At 40.3% G+C, this 5,921-nt stretch overlaps 1 pseudogene; it reads right to left on the bottom strand.

The window, feature by feature from the left end:
• Positions 1–29: 29 nt before the first annotated feature.
• On the bottom strand, positions 30–517 carry LOC102908381 (serine/arginine-rich splicing factor 3 pseudogene; annotated as a pseudogene).
• Between the last annotated feature and the right edge of the window lie 5,404 nt (positions 518–5,921).

The raw sequence follows: 5,921 nt of genomic DNA, 5'->3' as shown, positions 1-5,921 counted from the left end.
CCCGTACACCACTTCTTTTGCAAACTGGTCTACTTCCTTTCATTTGACCTAGATCGGCCACGAGACTGAGAGAAGGATTGAGAGGGCTTGTGGTTTCTGTCACAAGACAGAGACCTTTCTCTTCTCCTATCTCTAGAAAGTGACCTGCTCTGGCTTCAAGAGAAGTTTCTCCTTCTTGGAGATCTTTGCTGAGGTGGAGGACTCCCCCTATGGTAATCATCTCGAGGGCGACAACCCCAAGAGGGAGGTGAGCCATGATTCCGACTTCTTTTTTCACCGTTCCACTCTTACACAGCAGCCACATAGTGTTCTTTCATCTAGCTCTTGGACAGCACCAGTGGCATTGCAAAGACCCTCAGATTCAATGAAAGCAAAGCCAGGAGGGTTTCGAGCAACCCACACACTTCGGAGTCGTCCATTAGTCAACAAAAGCCCGTTCTAATTCAGTCTTGTTCCAATTGTTTACAAGATTACCTACAGACACCTTACAATCTAATGGACAGGAATCACCATGCATTTAAAAAGGTTCAAAAAGCTGAAGCTCAAATCCCAACACTCTGACAGGCCCACCCACACCCTTCAGGATCTGCTTCTGCAAATGCTCTCCATTCCCTGGCATCCATGAAATTGTCTAGATGGGTGATTTCTAACAAAGCAAAACAATGACAGTTTTGTCCATCTTCTTATAAATGGCTAATTAATCACCTAATTTAGTGGTGGGGGGGACAAGCTGAGTTTATATCCTACTGTTGAGAACAAAAGGATAAGTATCTTCCTACATATAGATTTTACTATGACAATCCAGCACAGGCCTTAATTAACAAATGATCGTGAAATCAGTTGCCAGAAATAGCAACTCCAGAATAACTTTTCTAACACAACACCATCATTTATAAAGATATCCCAAACATTTGCTCTGCCAACAGCTAAACTACCTACTAAGATAAATATTAGTCAAAGAAATGCAAAACAAAATTCTTCAAAAACTGCATAACGAAAATTCCCCAAGTAGTGACCTCATTACCGAGAGTTTCCATCAACAAAGTCACCCACCCCAGTTACTTAAGTAGGAGGCAAATCTGCCTTTGAGTAAACAGCTAGAAATCCCCAACAATTGCTTCATGACATGCTCTATGTGACACCAACCACGTTCATAAATGATGCCCAAAACAGGTCTTGTTTTTCACAATCTCCTGACTTTTGCCAGGGCTTATGGAGAAGATTCCATATGACTCTGCTCCCTTTTTGATACAGTTCTTGAGTCCCTGGATACAATGGAAATAATATGATATCCCACAGGCTAATTCAACGTGGATTATACTCATTTAAATAACGTCCAATGTGAGTCAATAATCAATTTAGAGTACTCACTGTGCTGGGGGTAGCAAACAAGAAAAGAAGTGATCTAAATCTTCAGGAGCTCTCATGGTCTAGCAAAAAAGAAAGGTTGAGATGAAATGAGTTCAAGACAGGTGAGGAAAATAATATAGGGGGCTAGTGAGATGTCTCAGCAGGTGAAAGTGATTGCCACACAAGCCTGATGACCCAGGTTCAATCCCTGCAACCCATGTAAAGGAGAATGGAGAAAACCAACTCCACAAAGCTGTCCTCTGACTTCTGCACATGTAGCACATGCACACCTACAAACATATGTAATACTACTGCTAATGATGATGATGATGATGATGATGATGATGATGATAGATAAAATAAGTAGTCTAGGAAAATGGAGAGGATAACTGGACATTGCCTTTGAGTACACAAAGTCTTGAGATATGATTTAGTAGGAAAACATATACCAAGGAGGGATCTGAGCTGAGAATGTAGGATTCATATGAAGATCAGTCAGTAGTACATGTATGTAGTAAAATATGGTGGGAGATAAATCTAGAAAGTAGAGAAAGGCATGGGGACTTTGAATTTCTTGCTCAGGTTTCATCTTGTATTATAGCAATTCTAGGCATCTGGTCAACCTTTGTAAACAGTCCATGTAAACCTGAAATTAGTACATATTCTATGGTCTTTGTATATATTAAACATATGTTCATTAAATCAAACTCATTTAGAGCATATTTAAATTTTAAAGTATTTTCCAGTTTGATCTATACCTAATTGAAATAAATAAGTTGAAATCTCTATATATGGAGTTGTGCTTGAAAGATTGCATTGTATCTTCTCAGTTTTGTCTTATTTACATCTATTTTATTAGGTACTTTAAATGCTTGTGTCTCTCTGGTAAATTAAGCTTTTCATCATTACATGCTCAATTACAACACTGCTTCCTATCTCAGATCCCAGTCTAAGACTAGTAGAGCCACTATAGTAGTTATAGTTGTTGTTAGTGTTCATCTTTGTCTTTTAGTAGTGAGTTTAGTACGTTAATGATATTTCTGATCTTGTTTCTACCCTTTTCTTTCCCATTTTCTGTCTCTTTCTTTTTTCTATGCTGTTAATTTCTTTTCTAAGCATCTTCTTTTCATTTTATTTTATTGTTTCTGTGGTGATGCTGGGATGGAACTCAGGTCCTTGCACTTGCTAATTAAGTGCCCTACCTCAGGTCTCCACCTCTCAAGTGCTGGGACTGCAGGCATGTGACACCATACCTGTCATACGTAGTGACGGATCCAGGACCTTCTGAATATCAGGCAGCACTCTGACAATTGAAGTACATATCCAGCTTTATTTTTTAGACTGCTTGCAATATATTCTTATTAGTATACTTATTCCATATTTTCCCTTGACTATTTCAGAAGTTATTCCCCTATTTCTATTCTTTTTATGGTTACATTGCACAGTTAATAGAATGAAAACAAACAAACAAACAAACAAAAACAGTATCCTTACTCCCCAAACAAAGATCCTACAAATTTAGCTTCCAAGTAACTTCTGAATATTTTTCATGCTTTGGTTCACTAATACCTTGGTTCTGAATTTCCTTAATTCTATCACATATTTATTAATGACGTCATTGCTATTACTATTATTATTATTCACTCATTTGTTCAGATAATAGGTTTTAAATTTATCTATAATCATAGCAGTTTCTTTGCCCATAATTGCTTTTTACACTTTAGACCTTCTTTACTAAATCATCTTCTTAAAACTCTTTTCAGGGGCTGGAGAGATGGCTCAGAGGTTAAGAGCACTAACTGCTCTTCCAGAGGTCCTGACTTCAATTCCCAGCAACTGCATGGTGGCTCACAACCATGTACAATGAGAATTAGTGCCCTCTTCTGGCCTAAAGGCATATACGTAGGTAGAACACTGTATACATAAATAAATGAGTAATTCTTAAACAAACAAACAAAAAACCACCTCTTTTCAGCAATCCACCATTCACTTTGGATGTAGGACAGAGAGAAATCAACTAGGACTGACAAGAAGCTCTCCCTCTGCTAGAAGAGGCTATGCAGGCTGCTGGGAGAGAAAAGACATCAGAGATCTTCCCCAGTGCTCCATCCTGCATGCCACAATTCCCATCAGCCAGTAAAGATTTACTCATTAGTGTAACAGTGGTGAGACCGTTTGTGAGATGACCACCTCACTCTTGATTGAATTTGAGGTCTGCTCCATGGGAGGGAATTTCATGGCTGCTACTGCACACATGTGACTAGTGAAGTCGCAGGTCCATGGAGTGAAAACTTGGTGCTACTTAGTTAGTCACATTGTCAAAAAGCCTTCCAAATACTTAGGTTTTCATGTGTAGATCTGTGTTGATCTCAACGTTGGGTAGAGAAGGTTCTTATTCCAGTGGGTAGTGACTAATAAAGAGATATGCTTTTTTAAATACTGAAACTAAGTAACTGTGAATGCTCAGCCGTAGATAGAACATCTGTATCAACCCATACACCCAAGACTGGGGGGCATCATAGAAGACAGGCAGAAAGAACAGAAGAACAGGAGGACTGGGAAGAGCGCTGTGTAATGCTGTCCTCCGGCCATGACATGGGTGCTGCACACATGAACTCCTAACTGTGGTTATCATCACAAGATCAAGCCAGTTATAAACTCCAGCATGGAGGTGGGAAGGGCTACCCAGTCCCCATTCCCAGCTGAAGAGCTACTAATTCCTGTTAGTTACTGAGGGAGAGAGGCCCACTTTTCATTAAGCTGTGCCTAGAGGCAAGTTGCCCGTGTCCCATTGGATAATGCTACATGGGCATGTGTGTACATGGGCAGCATAAGACTGGAATCAATGGGTTTTTTAAAAGAACCAAAAAGTGGACTTGAAAGTGGAAGGGAGATATATTGGGAACGGAAGGGCAGAGAATGGGAGGTGGGTATGATCAATATACATTGTGCACATCTATGAAATTTTCAAAAAAATGAAGGGGAAAACAATCAAGTAAAATAAGATTATTCCCTTCAGCAATGTATATCAGTAGTATGCTCTTTCAGTTTGTTCTTTGCATTTTGAAGATACTATCCCACTGAGTGTGGTTTCCATTGTTGCTGTTGATAAGTCTGGCCCTTTAATTTCTTTCCAGTATTTCTATTCTTTGTCCTCTGACTTACGGACTTCTCCTAAGGAAAAGAAGAGGAGAAAGAGAGGAAGAGAAAGAGAGAGCGACTTTAGTTTTATAGTTTCACTACAACTTATTTGTAGGGCATTGGTGTATCCTCTCTACTATACACTATGCTTTATTTCTGGGAAATTCTCAGTCATTTCTTTAAACATTGCTTTTCTCCATTCCTTTTATATTATTGTGCAAACCTCCAGTCAGGTTAGTGTTAGTTTATTTTATCACCATGCCTGGCATTTGCCCTGTTTTTAAATTCTCATTTACTTTCACAAAATTTACTTCCACTTCTGCTGAATTCCTTCAGAGCTGTCTTCTGCCATTAATTCTTTACTTGCTTACTTAACTCAATCATTAATTTATGCAGTTCAATAGTCCTATTTTTTCACTTTTAGGATGTCATATCACTTTTTCCACCCTGCCTGGTTTTATTTCTCCCTCCTTCATTTATATCTCCGAACATGGTCTACATGGTTTCACGCTGGAAGAACAGCTCTCCTAACAGAGCACATGGCTTTAGACAAATGAAAGCATCTCTGTTCCTCTGTACTCTCATCCGCTAATGGAGATACTAATTGTATCTTCCTCATAGACACGTAAGTATTAAATGGGTGGGTGTATTTATCACAATGTCTCTGTCATGACATAGAAACCAGCCTAGGTTTTTCAGTCAGAGAGGAAATTATTACATACAGGAAACTCAGTGACAGGAGCTACAGAAACATAAAAAGAGGGAGATGGTGTGCCGTGAAAGTCAGGAAGTATGGAAAGCTGCTGCTGTGCACAGAGACTCCGCTGAGCCCCCTCTGCTCTGCTCCCCAGGGCCAATCTCTTGTCCATCAGCTGGCTGCTGTCCCTTCAGCAGGGCGTCCCTCGATCCCACACCTTCAACTCCTGACTGCTAGAAGGTCACTGTAAGAAGGGCCACTTAGCTGCCACTTCCACTATGGCTGTCATCCTGCTGGTGTGGTCAGAGGCCCAGCCAGGAGCAGAATAGCCACTGTCATCTAAGCAGGTACCAAGCAGAAGAGCACATCGGGAAAGTGAGGACAGATGTGGAGCTTGGTCAGTATTAGACACGGCATGTAGAGTGTTTATATAGTAGGAGCAAGACAGATGCCTGCTAATGTGGCAGTTACAGTCCATAATAAAATAGATCCAGTAATTCACTAACAGCTGGAATCTTAAAATCTCCCAACTGCTGTGTGTTCTTTCCGCTGACTCTTATACAAGTCACCTAGAGTTTGTGGCTCTGGGTATTTGGTGACATTCAGTGATGATCTTAGGCACACCTGATTTCAATCTATGGGGATCATCTTCTCTAGACAAAGTGGGGGTCTTGCCTCCAGAAAGAATTTGTTTTGCTTTCTTGCTGGGAAGGCAGGCTAATGCCACCAGCCT

Source organism: Peromyscus maniculatus, chromosome 4, assembly GCF_049852395.1.
Source record: "Peromyscus maniculatus bairdii isolate BWxNUB_F1_BW_parent chromosome 4, HU_Pman_BW_mat_3.1, whole genome shotgun sequence".
Classification (NCBI taxonomy): Eukaryota; Metazoa; Chordata; class Mammalia; order Rodentia; family Cricetidae; genus Peromyscus; species Peromyscus maniculatus.
Note: the sequence above shows the minus strand (reverse complement) of the source record. Positions and strands in the feature narration are given on the sequence as shown.